Raw genomic sequence first — 13,727 nt, forward strand, 5'->3', positions numbered from 1 at the left:
TTCTGACCTCCCAGCGTTCCTGTTCCCCGCCCGGCTCCCTGTTTCGGACCTTGCCTCTCATCGCGTGAACTCTGACTATGATCACGGTACCTTTCCCCCGGGACCAGCACAAGGTCCTTCAAGGCATCATTTTGCATCGCCATTAGGGGCCTGATCCATTCGCGTGCCCCATCCTGCAGATGCCCCACAATGTAAGCCACCCTCTCCCCGTCATCAGCAAAGTCATCATTTTGCAGTTCCAAAGCGTACTGTACTTCCGTTCGGAAAGCATTGTAGTCCTGGGGCTTCCCACCAAACTTTTGTACCAGCCCCAGTACCTTCCTTGCGATGGGGGTGGGTCTGACCTGTGCATCCTGAGCCCGTCTTTCGTCCAGCCGTGCCGTCAGGACAGCTACTTGCTGTTCCAAGTCTCAGTTCCTCTCTACCAGACTCTGCATTGTAGCTGGTTGCTCCGTCTCTCCGGCTGTCCCTGTTCGGCTCATCGTGCTGCCTCTCTGGGGCTGCGCACAAGCAACGTAAGGGACTGACTGATTGCTGTAATGGTTCTAGGGGTTGCTCGTGCGTAAGTCGTCGCCACACCTGGCTGAGTCACCTGGGTGAACCCTACTCTGTCCGGACAGCCACTCATCCATGGCTGTCTCAGTCGCTGGCAGAATCAGTCAGTGGGCGTTTCTTGAACTTCTTCCAGCAAAGAAGCTCTTTGACGCCGAGTCTCCGTCTACTCTCCCTGCGCGGAAGCCTTCTGCGCAGGGAGGGTGTGGGCAGCGGAGGACCCGTGCTCTCCCCGCTGGTCTCCGGCGAGGAGTCATGGAGCCACCTCGCCGATTCCCCCATCTGCCCCCCTTCTCCACTGGTGCTACGCTGATTTCCCTCCCCAATAGATGGGCTGCTTCTCTCCCTCCTGGGACGCTCTCCGTAATCCCTCTGGAGCCCTCCCTCTCCCTCTGGCTCCGATGGCAGTTCCCTGACAGAAGCCAAAAGAAAAATGACAATTTTAATGCAATCTGGTGTCACATTATTGATTACACAAATATTGAGGCATATGGTAGAACAGTAACCAAAGTACTGGCATGCATGAAGTACATATTTTAATTTTTTCTCTTTCATCCCTCCCCCACTTCCTATAAATTCCTATAAATTATAATTGATATTGATACAAAATACCTTATAGTTATGGTCTCCAATCTAAGCAATACATTATTTCATATCTGTAATAACTAATAATTTTGGTATATACACTGACACAGTTTTGTTAATATATTCAGAAACGTTTATCTGCATGTTTTTTGTTTTTTATTTTTATGTGATTGTTGTATGCCATATGCTCTGTGTAAACAAAGCTATATCTCAATGCAACCATGTTAAAAGGTAAAGGTAAAGGTACCCCTGCCCGTACGGGCCAGTCTTGACAGACTCTGGGGTTGTGCGCCCATCTCACTTAAGAGGCCAGGGGCCAGCGCTGTCCGGAGACACTTCCGGGTCACGTGGCCAGCGTGACATCGCTGCTCTGGCCAGAGCCAGAGCCAGAGCCGCACACGGAAATGCCGTTTACCTTCCCACTGGTAAGCGGTCCCTATTTATCTACTTGCACCCGGAGGTGCTTTCGAACTGCTAGGTTGGCAGGCGCTGGGACCGAGCAGCGGGAGCGCACTCCGCCGCAGGGATTCGAACCGCCGACCTTTCGATCGGCAAGCCCTAGGCGCTGAGGCTTTAACCCACAGCGCCACCTGCGTCCCTAATGCAACCATGTTAACCAATTTAAAGATGCAAACGAATACAAACCACATTACAGACAAACACATAAATTCACGGGCTAGGACCCTCGTACCTACGGGACTGGCTCTCCCGGTCTGCCCCACGGAGAGCCTCAAGGTCCATAAATAGCAACCCCCCAGTGGTCCCGGGCCCTAAGGAAGTTAGATTGGCTTCAACCAGAGCCAGGGCCTTTTCAACTCTGGCTCCGGCCTGGTGGAACGCTCTGCCTCATGAGACCAGGGCAGGATCTGATTTCTTTCCGCAGGGCCTGTAAGACAGAGTTGTTCCGCCTGGCCTTTGGCTTGGAGCCAATTTGATTCCCTCCCTCCCTCTCTTTTTTTTTCTTTTCCTTCTCCTCCTGCGATGAGGCTACATTTTAATATTTTAATGTTCCATTATTTTAATGTTGTATTTTATTTTTGTTTTTAAGTTGTAATCATTCATCTTGTTTTTATTGCTTGTAAGCCGCTCTGAGCCCGGCCTTGGCTGGGGAGGGCGGGGTATAAATAAAAAATTATTATTATTATTATTATTATTATTATTATTATTATTATTATTATTATTATTATTATAAATTGGCAAAGTCCAATCCTATATTGATGGAGTGGATCCTGAAACAGAAAGGCACATGAGATTGCCAACTTTGTGGCTTCAGCTGAGTCATGTTAAGAGCAATGTCACCTGTGGCACAGCAGTCTGTCATGGAGCTTGCAAGGCTACAGGAGCCCGACTGAGACAAGTAGGTTGGCTGAGACAACTAACTTTGCAACCCCAAAGAGGAAGAGCCAATAGCAACTGGGTCCTTGCTTTAAATAAAAAACAAAGTTTATTTATTGCAGAGGTTGGACTAGATGACCCTCAAGGTCCCTTCCAACTCTACGATTCTATGAAACAGAATTAAGAAATTGAAAGCTACTTCAGCTACATGGTTATTTTGGTTATTTTGCTTAGGGTATGGGAAGACACGTAGCATCTGTTTATTACCTGAAAGGCTTTTTTTTAATCGAGTGGACATCGAGTCGAATGCCTTCCCATTTATCCTGATCAATAATGGTAGCAACATCTTGTTCCCATAGCTACTTCAGGCTATCAGTAGAACCTTTAGTACTTTTCCTTAGTACTGCATGTTTCCATGTATAAGACCGCCCCCCCATGCATATGATGACCCCTATTTTTTTGGAATCCAAAATTAAGAAAACAATATTTTAGAGTCACCAGAACCCTAAAATTGAAATGAAAATCCAGACAATTGGATTCGTCTTATACACGGAAAAATATGGAAATTCATATATGTCAGATGTTAGAACTTTGTTTCAAAAAGTGTTAGTGCCAATGTAGCCTATGTTTTTACCTCTAAGAGTGAATGGGAGTGTTGCTTCTGGCGTACCTGGAGCCAGCTGAAGGACACCATAGTGATTTTGTCTTAAATCTGTGCAGCAGTTAAGGGTTAAGTTGTTTCTAAATAAACCTTGTACGTGTTTTGAGTCCCACTTTGCCCTATGAATTTAATTGTTGTAATGGACCCTCACAGTAAAATATGTGGTGATACAGGAACAGAATGAGTGGTGATGTTGGTGGGACTAATTTTATCAACAATTCCTTCCAAATTTTAAAATTTCTATTAAAAATAGGTTGTCTAGTGTGTTCAGTTTTTTCCATTGTATGAATTAGGAGTGCAGTGCTTTTGATTTTTATTTGTTCCCAATTTTTAGGATATTCCACACTCAACCAGATTTTAGGATATTCATCTTCAATAAGTGCAAAAAGACATTTTATATGAGAGACATTGTTCTAGCAGAGCACACCTGGAACACCCAGGGCTCATGTGACTTCTTTATAAAATGCTGAATTTCTGATTCTTGGTTTCCCTCATTAATAAATTTATTGATTAGTATCTGTCAGTTTTTCAGTTTTGGTTCAGCTGTTGCAATTAGAATTACTTGCTATAAAAGTAACCACTCAGGAATACCAACCATTTCAATTACTGCAATTTTACCTAGGTAATATAGCTTAAGCTTATTTTGTTGAAAAAGCTTTTTATTTATTTATTTATTTTTAATAGAAGTGAATAAGAATTAATTTTAAGATGTCATGTCCAAGTTTTAGGAATTGTGACATTCGGGTATTTAATTGATGAGTATAAGTCCAGTAGTAGTTTGTTGCATTTGGTGTTGTGGTGTGTGTGGTATATTTAGACAGAGCATTTCCAGTTTTTGAAAATTAATTTGGAGATCAGATAAAGCTCCATAAATGTTAGCACAGCTCATTATACCTAAACTAATCTAGACCTCTGCAATGGTTGTTGTAATGAGGCATCTAATCATAAGCTTGCATTTTTATTAAAGCTTATATGTTTAATCAGGGCTTGTATTTTAAGAATGAGTTTAAAAATGTTCTGTTTCATGCCAGGCAGAAGACCAGTTGCCTAAAAACCTTGGCAAGATATTTTTACTCCTAGACAAGGGCCCCCCCTGATTTATAGCAGAAAACAATTCTCAAAGTCGTAAAAAGGGAATTACAGGCTGACAGCCAAGGTTACACTGACCCTACAAATTAAGGGTGGATAAATAGTAAAATGAGCCATATCTTCTTCCTAAGGTTAAGAAGGTCAAGAGCAGTGAAAAAGCATCTAGCTGGTAGAAAGAGAACATTTTCTGGGAATACTTTTTCTAAAGCTGTTTCTTTCTTAAACTAAGATCCTTTTAAGATTTCTTTTCCTTTTAAAAGGTTGTTTATGTATTAAATATATTAGTTTAAATATAATTATGCAAAGGATTTAAGAAATGCTAGATTCTTATTTCATATAGTTGTAAGAGTTGTAACTATCCTGAAATTAAGTCAGGCACCAGCCAAGCCCCTTGCCAGACAGAAGACGCCAATCGAGCGCTCCTGATATATGGTTGTCAGGCCTTTTGTTTAGAAACCTTCAAATGAAGGAGATCTCTCAATGTTGATGTGAACTCAATCTTTGACATATGCATAAGATAAAAATTCAAGATTAATTATCTGTTTTGGAAGGCAATAGGGCAAGGAGGGCAAGAGGTGAGCTGGTAATTAAGATTCCTTGTTGAGACACATGTAAGATATATTACTACTTATTTGTCATTTATAGATAGAAGAATATATAGCTTTTTATTTTCCATAAAAGGCAAGAGGAAATGGGTGTATCTTTTGTGATTGGTTCTAGCAAACAGCCAATAGGAATTTCAACCAGGCTGATTGGACAGAGGCAGCCACAGGAGGAGCAAGGGGGCTGGATTAAGGAAATATAAGTGCTGGCCAGAATGGCAAGAGGCCAGGCCAGAGCTTGGTAACCATATACCACTGTGCCTCATATTTATTTGTCTGACAAATAAATTCCTATTTTAATTTCTCTATTGCTGCGTTGAATATTTCATTCCAGCTAAGCGTTAACCACAAGCAGGGTGCTACATTTTATGGTGCCTCTGTGACTCGGATAAGTGGTCTGCTGGAACGCAGCCCCTTCGCCCTACTGGGCAGGGTACAAGAGAGAGGACCTCTAAACTGCTTACCCAGCGCGCACTGGGAAATTTTTCCAGGGGAACGCAGAAGACTCGTCTGTCTGATACCCTGCTCACTGGCGGCGACGGACCGGGGGGAACCAGCCAAGGGTAAGTGCACAAAGGGGTTTTGGCCCTCCAATTAATTGGGAGGAAGAGAAGTCTTGATCAAACTTCTGCGTCTCAGTAAGGGGGAACTGAGTACGCTAGGTGGCTGGGTACATCAGATGGTGATCTGGTGTAGGGAAAGGTTGGGAGGTAGAGTGTGGTGAAGTATCCAGCGCATTGTATGTGTGAGAAAGTACAGAGCAATTTGTAGCTGACCTGAGTGTGGAGTGAGTAGTACTCCGGTTCCTAGTAAGGCGACTTCACTAGGCGAGAAACCTCACAAAGCGCTTGTGTGAGTGACTGAGTGGATACTTCACAGGGCCATACAATGGGAGTTGGGGGTTCAAAGGGGGGAAATACACCTCTTGAATGTATGTTAAATAATTTTAAGAAAGCCTTCTCAGGGGCATATGGAGTCAAAATGACGCCAGAGCGCTTGAGAACGTTATGTGAATTAGAATGGCCGAAATACAATACTGGATGGCCATCTCAGGGAACCTTTGATATAAATTTAGTAAGCAAACTTTGGTCTGATATCACCAAAGAAACTGGAGGGTGCCCAGAACAATTTTCATATATAGATTCTTGGCTGAGCACATTAAATAAAAATCCTCCATGGATAAGGGAATGCAAAGTCAAACGATGCAAATTATTGGCTGTAAAAGCCGAAGCTAGGAAAGGAATCTTGCCAAATAAACTCAAACCCATTTTTGAGGGACCAGAGGAAGAGGTGCTTCCACCTCCACCCTATGCTCCACATCGAAGGGAGCCTAATCCAAACACTCCACCAGTTGTAACCCCAAGGCAAGAAACTGGAATGAATAATGGGGGTGGAGTCACAGAGCTTGATTCCTTGATAGATTATGATAAATATCTTCAGGAGGCATTGGAGTCCTATAATAAAGCCCAAGCAGAAGTGGTTATTCCACCTGTGACTCCTAATAGACCTCCATCTACAGTCTCCTTTAGTGGAACAACTGATTGCCTACCCCAAACCCCTGTACATCCAAGTCCTAGAGAAATATTACAGAAGTTACAGGGAGACCTTGATCGGTCAGCAAGCAATACAGCCAGGCGTATAAAGCTGCTAAAAGAACGCCTTGGGACAAATACTATCCCCTATGATTTGAGGCCCCTAGAGCAAAGTGAAGAGAAAGGTCACGTAGTAGCCCCTCTTAGAAGAGTATTTGATGCACTTGAGGAGCCTGTGCTGGTTAACGGGCAACCCGGACCACGACCACCTCGAACTTCGACCCTGCAATATATTCCATTCACGACTACGGATCTGATGAATTGGAAAACACACACCGCATCTTTTGCAGAAAAACCTCAGGCTATGATGGACTTGGTGACTTCAATAGTAAATACTCATAGTCCTACTTGGACAGATTGTCGCCAGCTCCTAAATACTCTTTTCACCACTGAGGAAAGGAGAGACATAATTGAAAAGGCACAGATATATTTGCGTGAGCAGGCCAGAGTGGGAAATATTTTTAATATTGATCGTCATCTTCAGGACAACTTTCCCTTGAAAGATCCTAATTGGGATCCAAACAATGCAATTCACCTGGCCAGACTTACCACCTACCGCCAGACACTTGTGCAAGGTATCCGCAGGGCATGCCAGAAGCCCACTAATATGTCTAAAGTCTCAGAAGTAGAACAGAAACCAAATGAGAGTCCGGGAGACTTTTTTAGAGAGGCTGCAGGAAGCCTATCGTATATGGACTCCTTTTGACCCTGAAGCCCCTGAAAACAGCAGAATGATTACTGCTACATTTGTGGCCCAGTGCGCTTCTGACATTCGTAAGAAAATTCAGAAATCAGAAGGATGGGAAGGGATGCTGATGAGCCAAATTATGGCCATTGCACGCCGAGTTTATCGGAATAGGGATGAGGCTGAGAAACAAGAGAAGAAGAAGTGGCAGAAGGAAAAGATGGTAATGCTAGCCACAGCAGTGAAGCAAGATTACCGCCCCTTAAATGGAGGGAGAGGACGGGGAAAAAATCCACCACTGGGAAGGAATCAATGTGCAAATTGCAAGAAGGAGGGTCACTGGAAGCGGGAGTGTCCTGAACCCTTGAGGTTGGAAGAAGTACGCCCAGGTCCAGGCCCAGGCCCAGGCTCCGGCCCAAGGAACCAGGGACGGGGACGGGGAATGATCCGAGATGGAAGATATCAGAGACCTGGACAAGGACAGAGTAGAGACAATTTCATTGGACTGGCAGAAGAGGATTTTACCCAAGACTAGGAACGACCGGACTCCATAAAGTTAGGCTTCCAGGAGCCCACGGTCACGATTCAATTAGGGAGCCATTTAATAGACTTTATGATTGATACTGGGGCTGAATACTCAGTACTCCCAGAACTATTGCAGAAAAAGGCATCCAAAAGTGTAGTCATTAAAAGTGCCACTGGACAGTCAGCTAAGAGATCTTTCCTCCAACCTTTGGAATGCCAGATTGGGGGACATCGTTTAACCCATCAGTTTTTGTATATACCTGAGTGTCCAATACCTCTCTTAGGCAGAGATATGCTGTCCAAATTGCAGGCCCAAATCACCTTCACTCCTCGAGGTCCAGAAATGAAACTGCCATCAAAAGCAGCAGGAATAATTACCCTCTCAGTACCTAAGGAACAATCATGGCGCCTAATGTCAGCCTTGCAAGTCCAACCCACATTAGATACAGAATTAAACAAGCTCCTCCGAACTCTACAGGTGCCACCAGGAGTATGGGCCGAAAATAGCCCACCAGGAATGGCTAAGAATATAGCTCCAATTGTAGTAACCCTAAAACCTATGGCTACCCCTGTATCTGTAAAGCAATATCCCTTACCCCGGCGAGCAGCAGAGGGCATCCAGAAACATTTGGACCGCCTATTAAAATATGGTCTGCTTAAGCCCTGCCAATCAGAATGGAACACACCCCTTTTGCCTGTTCGAAAACCTGGGACAGATGAATACAGGCCAGTACAGGACTTGAGGCTCGTAAACCAGGCTATCGAGACCTTGCACCCAAATGTACCAAACCCATATACCTTGCTGAGTTTGATCCCACCAGAAGCAACATTTTTTACTGTATTGGACTTGAAAGATGCATTCTTCTGTTGCCGGCTGGCACCACAGAGCCAACCTATATTTGCCTTCCAGTGGGAAGACCCTTTGACAGGAACAAAAGGCCAGCTAACCTGGACAAGATTGCCCCAGGGATTCAAAAATTCCCCAACTTTATTTGGCACTGCCTTGGCGAAGGATCTAACAAGTTACCCCTTAATACCGGGAGAAAAGGTTCTGCAATATGTGGATGATCTTATACTAGCGGCAAAGGATTTTGATACCTGTAAAGAAGGGACAGAGGAACTGCTCCACTTGCTCTGGGAAGCTGGCTACCGAGTTTCCCAGAAAAAGGCACAGTTATGTTTAGAAAAAGTCAAATATTTGGGCTTTGACATCTCACACCAACAACGAGCATTGAGACCAGAGAGGAAAGAAGCTATTTGCCTTATCAAGGAACCTACCACAAGAAAACAACTTAGAGGATTCCTGGGAACAGCAGGGTTTTGTAGACTATGGATACCTGATTTCAGCAGTCTGGCCAAGCCCTTACATGAAAGCACTCGAGGTGCAGAAAAGGACCCATTTGTATGGGGACCTGAGCAGAAACAAGCCTTTTTAGTTATCAAACAACGACTTATGGAGGCCCCAGCCCTTGGATTGCCTAATTCGGAAAAACCCTTTCAGCTGTATGTACATGAACAGAATGGGATTGCAGCGGCAGTCCTGACCCAGAGATTAGGAAGTTGGAACCGTCCAGTAGCTTATTTGTCTAAACAATTGGACTCAGTAGCAAAAGGATGGCCTCCATGCCTAAGGGCAGTAGCGGCCACTGCAAGCCTTGTCAAAGAAGCTGATAAATTTACCTTTGGCCAGACGATGTATGTGAATGTACCTCATGCTGTTCTGACACTCATGGAATATAAGGGTAGTTATTGGCTGACGAACCCAAGAATGGCTAGATACCAAGGCCTATTGTGTGAAAATCCCAGAATTCATCTACGAGTAGTGAATATGCTCAATCCAGCGACTTTGCTGCCCCTACCAGAGGTAGATGATGAAGAATCACATGATTGTCTCCAAATAATGGATGAAGTTTATTCCAGTAGACCCGATCTGAAAGATGAGCCATTGAAAAATCCAGATGTTGTATATTATACTGATGGTAGCAGTTACCTGCATGAAGGTGCCAGACGAGCAGGATATGCTGTGGTCACTAATGAGGAAGTTGTGGAAGCTGAAGCTTTGCCTGCTGGCACCTCAGCACAAAAAGCTGAACTTATAGGTTTAACTAGAGCTCTGCAATTGGCAGCTGGATGTAAGGCAAACATCTATACTGATTCTAAATATGCCTTCTTAACCCTGCATGCACATGGAGCTCTATGGAAAGAAAGAGGTCTAATCGGAGCCCACGGGAAGGCCTTGAAATATGGACCTGAAGTAGAAATCCTGTTGGAAGCAGTATGGGCTCCAGAACAGATTGCTGTAATGCACTGCAAAGGTCATGGACGAGGAAGGGATCCAATAACCAGAGGAAATCATGCTGCTGACAAAGCAGCCCGGGAGGCAGCCCAAAAGCCTGTGGGAGGATTTATAGCAGCCCTCATACCAGAGGTAGTTCCAGAAGAAGTTAAACCTCACTATACCCCAGAAGAGAGGAAGTGGGCTGAACAGGAAGGAGCAGTTGTGAAGGACGGTTGGATGATCCTGCCGGACAATAGGATTTATGTACCTCATCATCTAGCAGGCACAATTGTAAGAAATTATCATGAATCTACTCACCTTGGCGGTACTGCAACCAGAGAGAGTCTCAGTCGGAAGTTGTATATTATTAATCTATCACAATTAGCAACTTGCATTTCACAGAAATGTGTTATTTGTGCTAAAAACAATCCCAGGCAGGGACCGGTACAACCTCCTGGAATTCAGCATGTGGGATACGTCCCCATGGAAAGCCTAATTGTGGACTTCACAGAGTTGGTCCCTTCTAAGGGATTCAAGTATCTCCTTGTGTTTGTAGATACTCTTACCGGATGGGTTGAAGCTTTTCCCACCCGAACTGAAAAGGCACGAGAGGTAACTAAGAGACTCCTCACTGAATTGATCCCGAGGTTTGGATTACCTAGATGCATTGGAAGTGATAATGGGCCAGCATTCATTGATCAAGTAGTACAAGAAGTATGTCGAGTCCTACAAGTGAAATGGAGACTGCATGCAGCATATAGGCCTCAGAGTTCAGGGAAAACTGAAAGAATGAATCGGACTCTGAAAACCCAATTGGAAAACTTAACCCAGGAAACGGGATTGGGATGGGTAGATGTGTTACCCATAACACTGTTTCGTGTTCGGTGTGCACCCACAAAAAGACTTAAGTTGTCACCTTTTGAGCTCCTGTATGGGAGGCCACCCTCCTTTGTTCAGGATATTCCAGCTGACCTTAAACAAATAGGAGACCATGTGACACAGGAACAAGTGCAATCTCTCTCCCGTGTTTTTGTTTCTCTTAACAGGTGGGCCCTCGAGCGCACGCCGTGCAGCATTGCCGAGCCGATTCATCAGTTCCAGGCTGGCGATAGCGTATGGGTGAAAGAGTGGAAACGCGATCCACTTGCACCTAAGTGGCGTGGACCTTACACCGTCTTGCTCTCTACTCCAACAGCGGTGAAGGTAGCTGAGGTGACCCCCTGGATTCATCACTCTCGTTTGAAGAAGTCTGAAGGCAGTTGGACGTGCAAAGGTGACCCCTCTAATCCTTTAAAACTGACTCTCTCCAAAAACCCCTGTATCTAGCCCTACCGGGAACGGGCTAGGTCACGGGCAACATTAGACGACCGGCCTGCTGCAGCCACAACCTGGAAACTGGCTGACCTGCGCACGCCTGAAGCTTGAGGAGCGTCTGAACCAGTGACTGTGGACGGGAAGATTCTCTTATACAATTGATTGACTGCCCCCTTGTGGAACAATTATAAGGGATATTACTCATTGGGGATTCTTGGGATATATGTTTTGGTCTTGGTGGTTCCCCATTTCTGTCACTGTGGGAATTATATTGGGGCTAATATTTATTTGCTATCACAATAAGGTAATCTTTTGTGGAAGGAATGCATATGCTAGACATCAACATGATTTTATTATTAATCCTGATCCCTTGGGAAGGGGAAGGGTCCTTGAATCTGACCAAATTTGCTAAATATGGATTCCGCCATGACCACAATATGTGGGTAGGCTTAGCTGAGATGGTAGCCAATGTTGCAAATAGGACTAATTGCCTTGTTTGCTCTCTTGGGCAAGATGATTCAGAGGGAGGTATGCCCTTATTACCGATACCATTAAATGCCATTGGTATGGTAAGCGAAATGCCACACCAAACAGAAGTACAGAATTTCCCCGGATGGAACTCAACTAAACCAATACGAGTTATACCTGTGCAAGGGGAATTCTGTGTGCATAAATCATCAGATGCAGCTGATCCTACCATGATAGGCTCTTCTCATTGCCACTATACTTGGGATTATATTAAGAATAGTCAAACCTGGGCAAACGGTACTACGTATCGAACTCGGAATACCTTGCCCTGTGCACCTCCTTTTATTCATGCATGGAAAATGGTATGGAACATAACTGTGACAGAAGAAGGCAATCTAACATACTGCACTGTGAACTCTCTACCCCTTTTGATATTTCGCCGTCTGCACTCCACGTACCAAAAACCTCAGACCCGATGGTTGTGGTGGATATGTGGAGAATGGGCATACAAGAAACTCCCTTCCAAATGGAGTGGGACTTGTTTCTTGGGATGGGTATTACCACCAATGTGGATTATGCCCACTAGTTCGGCCAAGCGTACACGAAGAAACGCTGACATTTCTCATATAGCAGGAGGAAGTACCCAAAGTTGGAGCGGTACTGATGATTGGCCACCAGAGCGCATTATAGCCTATTATGATCCTGCCTCCTGGAATCCTGGTGAGCTCATACAAGGGGCACGGGATCCTATTTATAATCTAAACAGAATAATTCGATTGCAAGCAGTAGTGGAACTTGTAACCAATGCAACGGCCCAGAGTTTGAGACTTATTGCACAACAGTTGGATGAAAGTAGAGCCGCCATTTTGCAGCTGAAAATGGGAATGGATTATGTACTTGCCAGGCAGGGAGGCCTATGTGGAGTCTTGAACTTGACAGGGAATGCCTGTTGCTTCAACATTTCTGATAATGGTGAGGCAATCCGTGTGTTGGCCACAAAGATGGAGAATATAGCACATGTCCCAGTACAAACATGGGAAGGATGGGATATGGGATGGCTCACCAATTGGTTACCTAATGTCGCAGGACTCAAAGGGATACTATTGTCTTGCTTGTTTTTCTTGACAGTAGTAATAATGGTTTTATGTATGGTGCCATGTATCATTTCATGTTTTAGAAGTACAATTAGCAAGATGATTTCAAATGAAACTCTACCTCATATCATGGCCCTATACAGAGCTTTACCTCAGGAATATGATGAAGGTCAATCTATCAAGGACACTTGGGATGAAGGTCCTTGAGCTTGAAAGGGGGGAATGAGGCATCTAATCATAAGCTTGCATTTTTATTAAAGCTTATATGTTTAATCAGGGCTTGTATTTTAAGAATGAGTTTAAAAATGTTCTGTTTCATGCCAGGCAGAAGACCAGTTGCCTAAAAACCTTGGCAAGATATCGTATCTCGAAGGCACATATCGTATCTCGAAGGAAAACTTGGAGAACTCCTGAGCCCATCGAATCTGTCTCTGGTTGAGTACTTGCACGGTCTGCCAGTATTCCAAGTTCTTGTGGTCAGTACAAACCTGGATCTTGTGCTGCGCCCCTATCAACAGATGTCTCCATTGCCGAAAAGCCGCATAGATCGCAAGCAGTTCGCGGTCATACACGGTATAGTTTTGCTCCGACTTGCTTAGCTTCCTTGAGAAAAAGGCACACGGCCTCCAGCCCTGCTTGGCCCTGGGCTGCAAAAGGACCGCTCCGACGGCTCGGTCGGATGCGTCCGTCTCCAGTCTCATGGGCTTCTCCAGATCAACGTGCAGGAGCTGCTCCTCCGAAGCAAACGCCTTCTTCAGTCTTTCAAAGGATTGCTGGGCACTTTCTGTCCACGCAAACCTCTTTTTGCTACTGAGACAATCTGTGATGGGCGCTGTCAAGTGAGCGAAGTTCTTTATGAACTTCCTGTAGAAGTTGCTGAATCCTAAGAACCTCTGTACATCCTTCCGGGTTTTGGGGGCCTTCCATTCCAGCACTGCCTTCACCTT

The 13,727-nt window shown here is 44.7% G+C and overlaps 1 long non-coding RNA gene across 1 annotated transcript in view; it reads right to left on the reverse strand.

The window, feature by feature from the left end:
• The window catches only part of LOC307205453, a 422,161-nt gene that overhangs the window by 84,758 nt on the left and 323,676 nt on the right, over nt 1–13,727 (reverse strand). The window lies entirely within an intron of this gene.

Source organism: Podarcis cretensis, assembly GCF_951804945.1.
Source record: "Podarcis cretensis genome assembly, chromosome: 16".
NCBI lineage: Eukaryota > Metazoa > Chordata > Lepidosauria > Squamata > Lacertidae > Podarcis > Podarcis cretensis.